General features: G+C 37.8%; 1 protein-coding gene across 1 annotated transcript in view; it reads left to right on the top strand.

Moving 5' to 3' along the window:
* Positions 1–14,368, top strand: part of SHANK2 (SH3 and multiple ankyrin repeat domains 2) — a 242,700-nt gene that overhangs the window by 31,761 nt on the left and 196,571 nt on the right. The window lies entirely within an intron of this gene.

Genomic DNA, 14,368 nt, shown 5'->3' on the forward strand with positions numbered 1-14,368 from the left:
CTCTCACTGAATTTGGTGGGATTAAGGGCCTTAAGGGCCCCTGACAAAAAATTGGAGGCTCTTTCCAGATCTTTTAATGCAGAGAGATTTGTCATTAAAAAAAAGGCCAGTTTAATACCAGTGAAGCCTAATACAGTTTAACAAAATGGGTTAAAATGCTTTCATTCAAGTTAATTGAAGTTCCACAGAAATAACCTGAAGTTGAACAAAAAAAGGCATTTCTTTTGCAGCAGGAGGCTCTGTGTAGTTGCCTGCACTGATTTAACTCAGCGAGGCAAATCTCTGACTTGAGTACTTCATTTATATGGGAAATTAGGCCAGCTCACATGAAATATAAAACTAAGGATGTGGATTAAGGACTACTTTCCCTTTCCCTTCCTTGTTGCATATGATCTGCAGGGATATGATTGAAGGTTCTGTGGTAATGTAAGTTCTTGTAGCACTTTCAGCTCTTGCAGTGTGCACTGAGAAAACTGAGGGCAAAATGCACCAAAGTTATAACTTCTGCGTAAAAGTTCAGATACAGTGTGGAAGGGTTTTTTTTTTCCCCTCTTATCCCTGGGATAAGAGGATAGTTTCTTTCCATGTAAGAATTCTTCATCACTCTGTATTTATTAATAATCTGTAAAGCATGAACTAAAAATGAACACGTTATTCTTATTAGGTTGGGCATCTTATTGTTGTTTATAGCTACATATGGGTAATGGGGGTTTTTTCTGACTTGTAGGATTTGGTTATTTCTAGAAAAATGCTTAGAAAATACTTTCTATGGGAAGATTCTCTAAATTTTTCTGATGCCTCCATTTTTGCCACTGAAAATTAGAAATATTGGTACTTCCATTATTCACTTGCAATTTTTGCAAGATGATAGATTGAGCATGACTGTTTAAATTAATAGATTTTTCTTAAAGAGTAAATATTACATTATGTTATTTCCTCCCACCTAATTTAATTGAGTTGGACATTTGTCCTTTAAGTTTTATTACTTATGAAAAATGAAGTTATTGAAATGTCCATCTTTGGAGTGTGTCCCAGTGGAAAAAAAAAAAAAAAGAAAAGAAGAGTAAAGCAAAGAACCAAATCCTGAGCAGAAAACCTGAGAGCTGCTGTGATGATGAATGTGCAGAGTGATGTCAGCATTTCAGCTTCAGCAAGCTGGCTTTTGCTTCTTGTGCTTGTCTGGTTACCCACTGTGTTCCTATAATTTTGGATGTATTCCAAAATTTATCACTTGAGTAATGCACCTGCTTAGAGGCAGCAGAGGAGGAAGGAATAGTGAAGAGCTTGGGAAGTATCCTCAGGAAGATGAGGACAATACATACTATCAAGTCTCTTGAGAAACTTTTAATGAATTATCTCTCAGAATGTGTATTTTTGGTTAGATTCTGAATTTTGATATCGAACCAGTTCATTAAAACTTGTTATTATTTTAAGTTCATTTAATAATCCCCGTCTCTTTGCATTTTGTAATTTAGACTCTACTTTAGAAATAGAAAATTCTGATTTACATCTGTGCCACTAAACCTTTGTCCTACAGATCAAATCCCACCAAGATTGTTCTTCCTTCTTTTAATTTAATTGTAAATCACTTTCACATCAGATAGATGTGAAAATTAGGCATATATAAAATTAGCTTCTTTGCAATATTTGTAAGACTTCCAGCTGTTCTGGAAAGAGAAGAAAAATATAAAAAATATTTTAGAACAAAAAAAGGTGAGAATAATGTCCCATGGAGTAATGTGAATAAACGTATAAAGGAAAAGCCTTGCAAGGGGTTCCTGTGGCTTTAGTCCAGTAAAACCCCCCTGGCTGATTCTACCAGGAAAGTTCTTACTCTGGACTGGGCTGAGGCTGTTTTGTAAGACTGAATGAAACAGAAAAGATAACAGAATCCAAGGACAGAAAAAAAGAGATGCCCATAAAGGATTAAAAACAAGATCCAGATTTCATTGTATTTATCTTTTATGAAGGAATCCCTTTTGTTTTCATGGCAGATGTTTGAAAGGTGAGTGGAAATTGCCATATCATTTAAAAAGTAATCCTATTTGAAACAAATTACAATAGTATTTTTCATAAAGCAAGAAACCCTATTACCATAAGGTACTTAGAAACTGGTTTTACAAGCAGTATGAAATGCTTAGTGTGGCTTCTCAGATTATTTCAATTCATCATGCCCCCAAATTAGGGTTTTTTTTTTAGGAATAATAACAGCACCAGAGTAGCTTAATTACTGGCTATTTTGGAAGTATTTGGGATCCAGAAGTGTATTCCACCTCAGTGACTATTGTTGCATCTTCTTTTCTGCTTTGAGGAAGGCCTTATACATACTCCTGATGTACAGCAGTTGCACACCATTAAAAATATTTAATAATAATAGTGTCCCTTTTAAACTTTTTTCTTTTAACTAACAATAGCACATTTATAATTTATTTAATTTTATGTATTTATTTATTGCAAACTAAGAGAAAGTAATGGATTAAAAGATGTGATGAATAGAAAAGTTAATCCCTGATTGTTTTCATCCAGCCTGCAGCTGTCTGTGAGTAAATGAGCACAGCAGATTTAGGAAGAATTTGCTGTACAGAATTTACTATGGCTTCTATAGGATGGAGATACAAAACCCAATCATATATGTAAGAATTTTGAAGCTTTCATTAGATACAGATATGCAGATATTAAGTATGTTGCAAGCTGATAATCCTTTGACTTGGATAACCTATTTTTAAATCTCTCTTTTGCCTTGGTTCTTTGTGATGGGATGAATTTTCAGACGGACTAAATGACATGGGTTGTTCTTCTTCAAGTGAACAAGGTTTGTTTTCTATTGTGCATCTCGTCCTTCAGCAGCTCTGGAGCCAGGAGTGATAGGATTCTTTAGTCTGGTTTTTTGTTTGCTTTAGGAAAATGAAGCACATTGAGCTGGTGTGTGAGTTTTTGGTAGTTGATTAGCAGAGTAACCAATACTTGGATACTGTTGCTAGGCTTCAAGTCAGAGTTCCTGTATTCCTCTATAATTATGCAGAGAGATGTGTGTGTGTGATGGTTTGTCTGTGCTTTCACATGGGTGTTTTTATTTTGATAATTTTGAAAATCTGCTAATACAGTCTGTAGACATATTCCACATAGAGAAATTGCTTTGAAATTAAACATTTTTCGAGTATGAGTAAAAATGTGGGTTTTTAAACTGGCATTGTGACTGTAAACATAAGGAATGTGTATTTTATTGTGGAATAAGCAGAACAGGTATTTCAGAACATGAGGATATTAGCTGGTTTGTGGTAGAATTGCTTTTCTAACTAATTTTTGTTAATTAGATGAGAGTGATTGAGGTCAGCAATCTTGGTTTTTCAGCTGCAAGTGTTGCTATTAAATGCTGGCCAGCCCAAGGAATATTCTGTTTGTTTACTTATTTATTTGGCTTTGGGGAATGGTTCAGTAATTTTGATTTTCATCAATCCAATGCCTGCAGAATACTCCTTGAGCTGAGGGAAATCAGATTGAGACAGATAAGAGAAGAAAGAGGAGAAGGCAGCAAAGCAAAAGGAAAATCTACAAAACTGTCAGCAGCGTGCAGTGACTTGTTCTATTTTTATCACTTGTTATTTAATAGAAGCAAAAGGGACAGAAACATCTATTGTAGCCCGGTGCAGTTGTCATTTGGGAGTAACATTACCTGTTTCAAATGTTAGTGAGCATTTAACGTGGAAAAAGAATGATATCTATGTAATCTGGATGGCAAAACCACTGAGGTGTGGATTTCCCACGTTTTAAATGCACATTGTGTGGTAGAATATCATAATCCTGTGTTCCTTTTGCAATTTCTTTCAAATATCTGTGCTAAACGAATAATTATTTCTGTGTTCATAGAAAAACACCTCTTTGCATTAATGGTGTTTAGGCTGAGTTACAAGCAAACAAATGCTGGTTGGTATGAAATAAATCTGTTGCTATTATTTCTCTGTTTTCCTCTGAATGGTTGCAAGAAATAGAATTTCCTGTACTCAGTCTTGCTATGTGGCAGCAAACAAATTGGAAAACTGGGAATTGTGTGTTAATGTAATTACATACTGAAATGTAGGGCAGAGCTTGAAAAACTTAACATGCTTTTCCTTTTCCCTTTGATCGCAAGTTAGTTATTTCTGTGTGTGCGTTGGTGCAAAACCGTAGAGTAATTTGCTTTATTTCAAAGTTTAAATTTCATTTTCAGAAGCTGGTCACTCTTGGTCTTTGAACTTGGGTGTATTCTGTGTGTATAGTAAGGACTGCAGGCTGAGATGTGCAAGTTCTGTGGTGTGTGGCCATTTCTGAGGCTTACTTGAAATTCTGAGCAGGAAGGTGAGGAGAGAGCTGGTGCCATGTGTAAGTGTTGCTTTAAGTACAGCTGATTGCAGAATGCTCTGGCCTGCTTTTGGAGACCAGCCTGCAGCGTGTCCTTGCCACCTGCCAGGTAGGAAATGACTGCCACAGCTACTCCTCCTAGGCTTTATTTTACAGACTGAACCAGAAGAGCCTGGCACTTGAGCCAAAAATAACCCCCTGGAGGGATCCCAGGCTGCTTCCAGTGCCCTTGAGCTACTTTTGGTCTCAGGTAGAGCTCTGGGCTGAGCAGTGGCTGCAGGTCACACTGGCACATCCCCTGCAGGTGCCTGGGAGGGGAAAGGAAGGGGGGAATTTCTCTGTGTGAGCCTTGCCCCAATCTTTATGCCCAGATCCAAATGGCTGGAAGTGTTTCCAGGGCCTGCAGCTCCTGCCTCCCCCGAATCTGGCTTCCAGCCAGCTGCCAGTCCACTGGCTGCTCCTCAGCAGAAATGTCTCCAACCTTCTCTGCACCTTCCAGACTGGGACCATTGTATCCAGCAGCTGGAATGTGCTGCTTTCAGCAGCATTCCTGTCATCAGAGCTGTTTCCTCAGAGTCGGGTCAGAAACCTTTCCCAAGCCCTTCAAGGGTTTTGGCCACTCTAAAACACCATCATTTCACTAGTACTGGCTTTTTACCTCGTGGTGTTTTTGTTTTTTTTTTTTTTTTAATAGTTTTCACTGTCTTGACCCCCCTGAGGGACTGTACAGGGAAATAAAATCAGAGGCCATGTACAGAACTAGTACAAGTAATGGAATTAAAAAAAGAAATAAAGGCATAAAACACAAGTAGAAAAAGTGATTTGAGGATGCCAGGGAACAGTGTCTCTGACAGGGACAAAAATGGAATGTACTTTTGTATAACAAACAAGTTATCAAATTAATAAGGTTAATTCCTTCCTTTACAAAAGCTAATTTAGTGGATTGTACTGTCCTCAAAATTCTGGTGATCTCCATAAAAGTGTAGTGCCATTAAGCTCGCTATGCAGCCAAGGGTCAAGTTTGGAGCAGACAGCAGTGCAAGTACCCCAAACCCCTCAAATGCTGCAATTCTGAACTAATATTTCAGCCAAACTGGAACTTCCAATCATGATTTTCAGTCAGTCCCTGTGAGTGAAACCCACAATGTTGTTCAGCCTGGCAGCTGGATCCTTCTGATCCCAGTAGCTCCCCTTGGAAGCACTGGAAATGGTCAGCAGATGACCCATCCCTCAGGAATCTGCTTTCTGATTCAGCCTGGTGCCTGATCCTATACCAGGATGTCTTTGGGACACAAGGGAAGTTAGAATTAGTTAAGGAGTTGTATTTGGCTGAGGGGTTGTAAAAAGGAAATAGTACTTTTGAATTTATCTCTGACCTGAGGTTTGCTCAGTCACCTCTGTTTCAGTTTTATAGGTCATAGATGACAAAACAGGAAGAGGTTTATGTGATCATGCTGTCTGGCCTTCTCACTGTGCAGATTACAGTTTTTATATTAACTAACACCTGTTTGGACTGGATTAGAACCAGGAAAAACATTTTGCCTTGTTAAAGACCTGCAATACTGTAAATGGGATTTGGAAAACTGTGCCCTGGTCTTGTGATTTGATGGGGCTGGATCTTTTTGTTGTTCTGGAGTTGATCACCCCTTCTTTGAACAGACATATGTTGTTTCTGAAATCACTGTGGCTGCTGCAGCTGGACCCTGAGTGTGACTGAGACTCTTCAACTGTGCTGTGTCAGTGCCACATTTTCCTTCCTGAGCAACTCGGAGCTGAAGTATTGGAGAAGAAAAACTGAGGTTTAAATGAGATATAGGAAACCACCACGTTTATGGTGGGGTTTATTTCTACTGCAGTTTGATCAGCATTATCTGAGGCACCCTCTGCTAACTTTTCTCAGGCTCCACTAAAATTGGAATCCCTAAATTTGCTGTAATTGTGCCTTTTTTAAGAGGCTGTGCCTATTGGAAGTATGTGATCTGTGCAGCTCAATCATGATATTATATCTATATCTGTACATATAGATATCTAGGTCTCAGTGTAACAAAACAGGAGGGTTTGGATGGCCACACCAATGTTAGGATATTAGAAAACCAACGGCTGCTGAGATAAGGGATGTGTGAGATATCAGGCTGCCCAGTAAAGGATGCTACAGAAGGAAAACTGTTTGAAGAGCCTCCTAGAGAGTTCTGGTATTCCTCAAAAGTTAATGTGTTATCTTTAAATCATTTTTCCACATGAGTCTCAAGAGCTCTGTAAGATGGTGTCAAATGCCATGCAGGATTTCTAACAGTGGAGCAGCGGAGCCAGGTCAAAAATAGAGGTAGGACAAGTGGGGAAAGAGATGTGTAGAGACTCCCAGTGCTCTCTATTCCTTCCATTTACAATGCTGAGAACACAGGAAAAAGAGATGAAAGTACATGAAATAAATGCTAGATTAAAAAAAAAAAAAAGAAAAGAAAAAAAGAATAAAGGGAAAATAGAGATTGTTAAAAATAGTCGGGAAAATAGAGATTTTTAAAAATAGTCAGGAAAATAGTCAGGAATGTTTCCTGAAGAAAATTCCTATGCTTCCCAAAGTAAATGCAGAGATGAATTTAAAAAAACCAGACCCCTCAACAAATACCCCAAAACCCAACCCAAAAAAACCAAAACCCCCAAAAGAAAAAAGGGAAGAGAAGGGAAAAGTAAACCACATGAAACTCTGAGTGTAATGTAGGTCCTTATGCTGAGCACTTCATCACAAACCTCTTTATGCACCCAATAATTTCCTTTCTATAATTAGGCTAAAAGTAGACCACAAAGTTAAGACTGATGGCAGAGGATTGGGTTTGTAACTTGTGCGTGCCATCATTGCTTTATGGAAAAGAATTAGGTTCAATGTAACTCCCCCTTGGGGAAGGGAGGAACATCCATGGGAAAATTGGATCTGGATGAGGAAAGCCTTCCAAATATAGATGTAATTTTATTAATTTTCCAATTGTATGAAACAAATATTTGTGTTTAAAAAAACCCAAAACCTTCCTATGAAGGTTAAATAAATCAAAACCAAAACATTTCCATGATTTCAAGGCCACTATCTCACTTTTAGATTGGTTCAAATAAACTTGAAAAGCATTAAATTGGACTATTCAATTGCTAATATTGGACTATATAATGGCTAATCCCTGTTTGCATTTATTTACATTGACTCTCTTACTTGCAACTCCTCTTTCTATTATGCTGAATTTATATTGACATCATTTTTAACAGCTCAACATACCAGTTTTCAGTCAAACTCCATTATTTATAGAAATGAACTTGATGTTATGTTTTCTGTTCTGCATACAATGGTTTGACAATTTAAGAAGGGAAGCTTCACAGAAGAAATTTGTTTTAATGCCTTATAAATACTCTGATTTCAATAACAAGATACTACTGTCATAACTTTGTGAAAATTGATCTGGTAATATTCAGCCTCTTTAAAAGGAAATAGTATCATCCCAGAAGGCTGTTTGTTGTCAAATTATAGATGAGGCTTGATAAAGGGACAGGCTTTGGAGCACAGGGCTTTGTAATGAGTGTAATATTTCACACTGTATTTCACACTGCTCACAATATCTCACGCTGGTGCTGTCACTCCTTTTATATCTCAATCTCCTGGGCTGGCTCGGAGTCTTTCCTGTGGAGTTCAGGGTAAGATGCAGCTTTTGCAGTCAAGGTCTTGTCACACTGTGGAAGACATTTTCAGAGTAAACACTTTGAGTATTAAAATCAGGTCTGCTTAGGATCTTGGCCAGAGATTCCAGGGAATCCAAACCTAATGGTGCTACTTGAACGTTTTATGTCACTCCCTCTCCCTTTTAATGAGCTGGTGTTTGGAGGTTTTTATTTCTCCCATTTTATTTCACTGCTGGAGGCCTTGCATGGCCTGGGATACCTCGTGGTGTCCAACAAGATTGTTCCCTTAGCAAGTCTCCATTCTGCTTTGATTTTTTTTTTTACTTTTTCATTCTATTCATCTTGATAATTTCAGATATTGAAGCCAAAAGCCTGTTTTCTCTTCCATTTTCTAGGTGCTGTTGCTGAAGTAGCTGTTCAGAATTGTTCATAAAAGACAGAATTATGATGTCACCTTGATTCAGAAAAAGTTGCAAAGTAAATATTATCAGCCAAGTGGCTCTAATTGGGTGAAATCCCTGCTGAATGAAAACAACAAAATAATTATTGAATTGAAGATTTACAACATTAAGATTGTATTATCTGTGTATTTGTAGAGGTATCTCTGGTTTCTGTTTTTAACATCTGCTGACTCCAGAAGTCCAGATTTTGTTCCTTCTCCTATGTGTTCTCTTACCAAAAGCCCTGTTACTTGATAAACTTCCATTCTCTCTGCATAATCTTTCACATTACAGCATTTTCATCTTGGGAAACAGCCTCTTACATCTCTTTGGAACATCTGAGGTAGCAGAATTTAACATAAACTCTGTAATGCATTTTCAGTTTTAAATGTGCCTCATCAAATCTGTAATTCAACACAGATCGGTTATTTATCCTGAAGAATTTATTTGTTGCTCCTGAAAAAATCCTCACAAGTGCAGGCTTCTTGGTTTGTCCTTTGAGTCCCTTTCCCTTCTTTTGGCTCCCGCCTCAGCCATGAGCACTCCTGGGATTGCAAGCACCAGGGGGGTTTTGTAATTTGCCCTCTGTGATTATGACAGGCCAAAATTAATGTTTTCATGTGTGCTGCTTGATCTCTTCCTGCATTTCCCACCTGTGGGAAGGCCAATCCTTCTGCTTGTCCAGATGTCTGGGGTCACACCTTGCAAGAAACCAAAAGACAGAATTTTTGTGTTAGCTGAGATTTATCCTTCTTGTGAGGGCTAAGCTTTTTATTTTGGGTCAAAGCCTTGCTTATCTTGCCAGCTTCATTACCACTCTTGAGAATGCCAGGTGCTAAAGAGCTCTATTTTTGCTGTGCAGATCAAGTGTGTCTGGTTTCTTGTGGCCTATTTTTACATAATTCTTCATTCCATGGCTTGGAAAAGCTGTGAAGGGAGCGAAGAGATTGTAAATAGCTAGAAAAAAACTGCTATGATATTATTACAGGAAAATAAAGGGGAAGATCTGTCTGTGAGATTGCATTTCTTGGAGGGCATAGAATTAAAATTAAAGGCAGGAAATGATGCATATAAAAACAAATAAAATAACAATGGAATGGTACATTTTGTTAGCTATATTTCAGCAGTCAATTGACTATTTCCAGATAATTCCATAAAAATGCATTTGAACAAAGGATTCTCAAGTACTGGTGGCTCAGAAATGTCCCCCCTTATCCACAGGTGTTCCTGGGCAATTTTATTTAGCATTCAGTATTAAGCAGTTACCTGAAGAATGTGAGATGCTGAGGAGCCTGATCTACTCAAAGGGGTTGTGAGGTAGGGATCTTGGAGGGAGGAAAGGAGATGCTCTGGTCCTTTGTGACCCACACAGGGACTCTGGCACTGACCTGGCCGCACTGCGGACTTGCTCCATGGCACAGTTGATTTTTCTGGGGTAGAAACCCAAAAGAACAGCAAAGAACCACTTGCAATGACCTGCAGTGTACCAAAAAGGCAAGAAAAAATTCCTTGAGCTGGGACCAAGAAAAGATTTTAGGGCAATACCAGAAGTTTTTTACACATGCTCAGAGGCAGCACCTGGGAGGCCACGGACTGGAAGCCCTGAGCTTAGTTTTGGACTGTGTTTAATTTTTAATTCAAAAAACTTCACAACAGGGAGGTTGTTGGTATAGCCTGACAGCATCAATGTGGATTGAGGAATGCTTGGAATGAGGACATTGGTCTGCCCCAGCAACTCATGTTCAGTCTGTGATCAGCTGTAACATCCAGAGCCTTTTATTCAGCACCTCACACTCAAATCCTGGATTGGATTTGTCGAACTACTAATTTCACCCCAATGAAGATATTATAATTTTTTCAGCTGGTTGCATCTTGCCTGTTTTAGATCACTTTGCCATTTAATTGTGTTTTCTTTCCTTCCCATATTTGTCTTTAACTTCCCATGTTTGTCACCTTCCCATATTTTTCTTTCACTTCTCTCAGTGCCAGCTCTGTTCTGTGTTGTAACTCTGTGCACTCAGTTCTTTGCTGGATTATCCAGCTTCTGTTCTCCTGTAAGATACAACCCTTTCTTACATCTGAGGAAGCTGCAATGATTTCTGCACATGTTGATTTTTGCTTCCCTCAAGCAATTCTGTACAAAACCATAAGATAATTGGGATAAGGAAAATCATTCTCTCATCTTAAAAGAGAGCAAGGCTGAATTCCAGCCCTGTACAGGGTAATCTTTGCCACCTTTTAAGAGCATGACTGATCCAGAGCAAAAACTAATTTTCTTTTGCAAACGCTTCTTTGATTGGATCCAGGAACTTCCACATTTTGCAAGGTCTGTGACATTGAGATGGGAGTTTAGGAATTAAAAGTAGTTAAAAGTGATCCCAAGAGTCTGGTGACTTTATTCCTTTCCACTCTGCACTTAAGACAGATATTTTTGATCTTTTGATCAATTGGCATAGAAATGTTTATTCAGACATCTTCATCAGCAACAGAGGAACATCCTTATGTGTAAAGTTAACCAAGAGAGACCAAAAAAAAAAAAAAAACCACCCCTAAACTAATCTGATATTATTTATTTCAGCTAAATGAAAGCAAATTTCATTAGCTAGATTGATTGCTAATATAGGACATGCTTTAGGTTTTTAACACAGGAAAGTGTTTTCCGTTTTGTAACCTTTTTTGGGGGGGCAGGGGTATGAGGGAGGGGGCTTCATTGCTGCTTTGTCTGTGCATAGTGGGAGGACAGAAATTTGCTCGTGATGGTGGGATGAGGTTTTCCCTTTCATCATCTTTCCTGACAAAAACTGAAGCTTGAAGCCACTCTATCTCCAAAGCTGGTGGAGCTTTCTCTCCACATGCCTGCACTGGAGAATTTTTTGTGGGGTTTTTCTTTTAAGTAAGAGAAGATCTAGTTGAGTTGAAAACCCTGTGGACTAAAACTGCTTCTCATCCTTCTGTGGAGTTCAGGCTCTTATCTTAGAAAGTACATTTCAAAGTTATATACTGGCAGAAATTTTATGCAGTTGAACATAATTTTTGGCATGTCCAGAGATTTGGAGGGAATAGTGCTTGGGAAAAAACTTTTTGGTCAGATAGTAGACTTAACAGAATTTGGGATTTGTTTGTTGTTTTACTTTTATTTTCTCATTTAAAGAAAAAAAAAAAAAAAAAACAAAAACAAACCAAAAAAAAAAAAACAAAAAAAAAAACCAAAACCATACCAAAACAAAAAAAAACCAAAACAAAACAACAAACCCACTGTGGGATTATCCAATTACAATTTATGTTTCTGTCCACCCATGGCTGTGTCCAAATCACCAGCTGCAGCTTGTTCTGTGCTGGCTGAGCAGGGAGAAAGTTCAAGTGACAGGGAGTTTTTCTGGTCTCTAAACTCTGTTATGCAAGTTGACAAATCGAGTTCTACATTAAAGAAGTGTAAATCTGGATAAAAGCCACTGAAATTATTGCGGATTTAGGCTAGGGCCTTATCTTAGGGTGTGTTTGGGTTTCCTCTTGGAGAAGAAAAAACACAACATCTTTTCTTTTTTTTTTTTTTCCTGGCAGCTGCTGGACTGTGTCCTATGCCATCTGAAAGATAACTGTACAGATTTAAAAAATCTGCTTCTCTTCTGGTGGTCTGCTCAAGTGAAAAAAAAATTGAGTAAACTGGGTATAAGAAGTTGTTTAATATCCATTTATTTATATTTATTATTTGGTAACAGCGTGTTCTTGACCCAGGAAGATGAACTCTAATGGTCTTCTGCTGTCCAATTGTTGGTGCTGATCTGGAGCTGCATGTAAATTGAAATGTAAAATTTGGGGATGATTTCTGCCATAGCTGCTTTCTGAAGGAGCAAGTTGCAATGACATAAGCTTTGTACCCAGTTTGCCTGTGTTACACCAGCATATGGCTCAGACACTTTGCTCCCATCCCCAACAAAATGGGCTCCTATTTTAGAATGTCCTTTACTGCATCTCCACTTTTTTTTTTTAATACTTTAAGGTTTTAAAAACTCTTTTTTATTTGCAGCATTTTAATAATCATGCTCAAGTCCATTAAGCTTTGCAGGAACTAGAAAGAAATAGGAAAAAAATGAGTCATTAAAATACATAATGTGGAGGATTAAATTCTCCATTCTGGTTGAATTCCTCCCAGGCAAAAAGGGAAGGTCAGGCAAGCATCATATCATGGTAAAGAAATCTTAGAATTCTAGCAAGTTTTTCCATTTTTTTTTTTGGGTCAATACTCCTAAAATTTGACTTTGAGAATGCAAGGTCGCCTCTGCTGGATGTCCTTTACAAATAGCTTTGGTATGGTGTTAAATAACATTTTAGATTTATTTACTCCTGATGTGGCAAAATGAGAATGGGTGGCTTTTACAGTGATCAAATCCAGATCAGTCTTTTCTCATTTGATAAAGAATATTTTCTGCAAAGCTGAATATCTTTAATCACGTAAACCAAACACAGAGTCAAGATTTACATGTATATAAAATAAAGCTATTAGGGCTACCTTTTTGTGTTGTTTTGCTTTCCCTGCAGTCATGTTGAAAAAAATCCATGTAATTAGCACTGGTCCACATGAAGCTTGAAATCAAAGTCAGATCCCTGTCTACTAATACTCAAGTTTTTCTCTCTTTTACTGCATAAAATTCGGGATAAGGCCATTTTAGTAGAAATGTGAAGAGAGTTCTGAAGTATTTGCAAAATACTTGGGTACATATTTCATCTCCTTTATTTCTGGGATGCCATTGCTTTGTATCTTGGGTCAGCATTTGAAGCAGAGGAGGTTTTTAATTATTTAACCTAAATAAATGATCAGTTTAATTTTAAGGATGTGTTTACAATGTGCCAGTAACATAATAAATAGCTTATTGCAAACAATTTTTTAGGCTTTCAGTTGATCTGAAATTTAGGGGCCACTTTTGGCAAGGAAGACCTCCAGTCTGTGGAATATTTATTATAACTCTGTAGTGAGAGCAATACCTTTGAAGGACCAAATTAGAGATAACATTCCATGGGGATGTGCTTGGGCTTCCTGGGGAAAATGGAGATCTCTGTGGAAATCTTCCAAAAGGCCCCATGGCAGTTCTGGTCTGGATTATATGAACATAAAGTGTCTTGGTTACTTTCCATAAGGAAGGGCCCAGCCCTGTTCTCTCTGTCCTGGGCTCCTGTTTGCCTTGGCTGAGTAGTGTCTGTTGCTGCAGAATCACTACAACACAGGGAATTTAAGTAAAAATCCATGAAGGGAATACAATTACATTCACCAAATTCTTGCTGGAGCAATTTTTCATCATGAATTCTGCATGTAGGAACACATTTTTTCTCATCGTACCTGCAATGTCTGAAATTTGAGATTGTTTTTTTCTTTAGGCCTTCTGATAGTCAAATACATTTCTGAAAGGACTGAAAAAATATATAACCTTAATGGATATTTTTGTTACCTGGAGTGAGGCCTATTTAATTTTTTTATTCATTATTTTACACTTTATAGTTTTGTGGTTATGACAGGAAAGTTTTCTGCTTTCCGTCATTTTGTAATTTCATGAAATCAGGTCTAGAGTAGGCAATTCCATCCAATTCCATTGAATTGAAAACTTCTTTGCTGTGGAAGATCTGTGGGGAAGAATGAACCACAAACAAAACCGTAATGGTTTTCCTTTAGAACCAGAGGGGTTAAAACTATTGAATTCTGATGAAGAAAACATTAATGCATGGAGTTTACAACCACCTGAAGTGTTTACAACCACTTAGATGGTAATAAATCTAGGCACATGGAAATACTTCATAATATAAGATTTATGTAGATTTCATGGAGAATTTATCCAGAGTAATTTGTATAAACTTGTGAGAATTATGCATCTCTCTCCTGTTCACATTAGCCTGTAACTAATGGTGGATAACTTCAAAACAGCTGACTGGGATGGAGG

Source organism: Onychostruthus taczanowskii, unplaced genomic scaffold, assembly GCF_017590055.1.
Source record: "Onychostruthus taczanowskii isolate IOZ18803 unplaced genomic scaffold, ASM1759005v1 scaffold101, whole genome shotgun sequence".
NCBI classification, from domain to species: Eukaryota; Metazoa; Chordata; class Aves; order Passeriformes; family Passeridae; genus Onychostruthus; species Onychostruthus taczanowskii.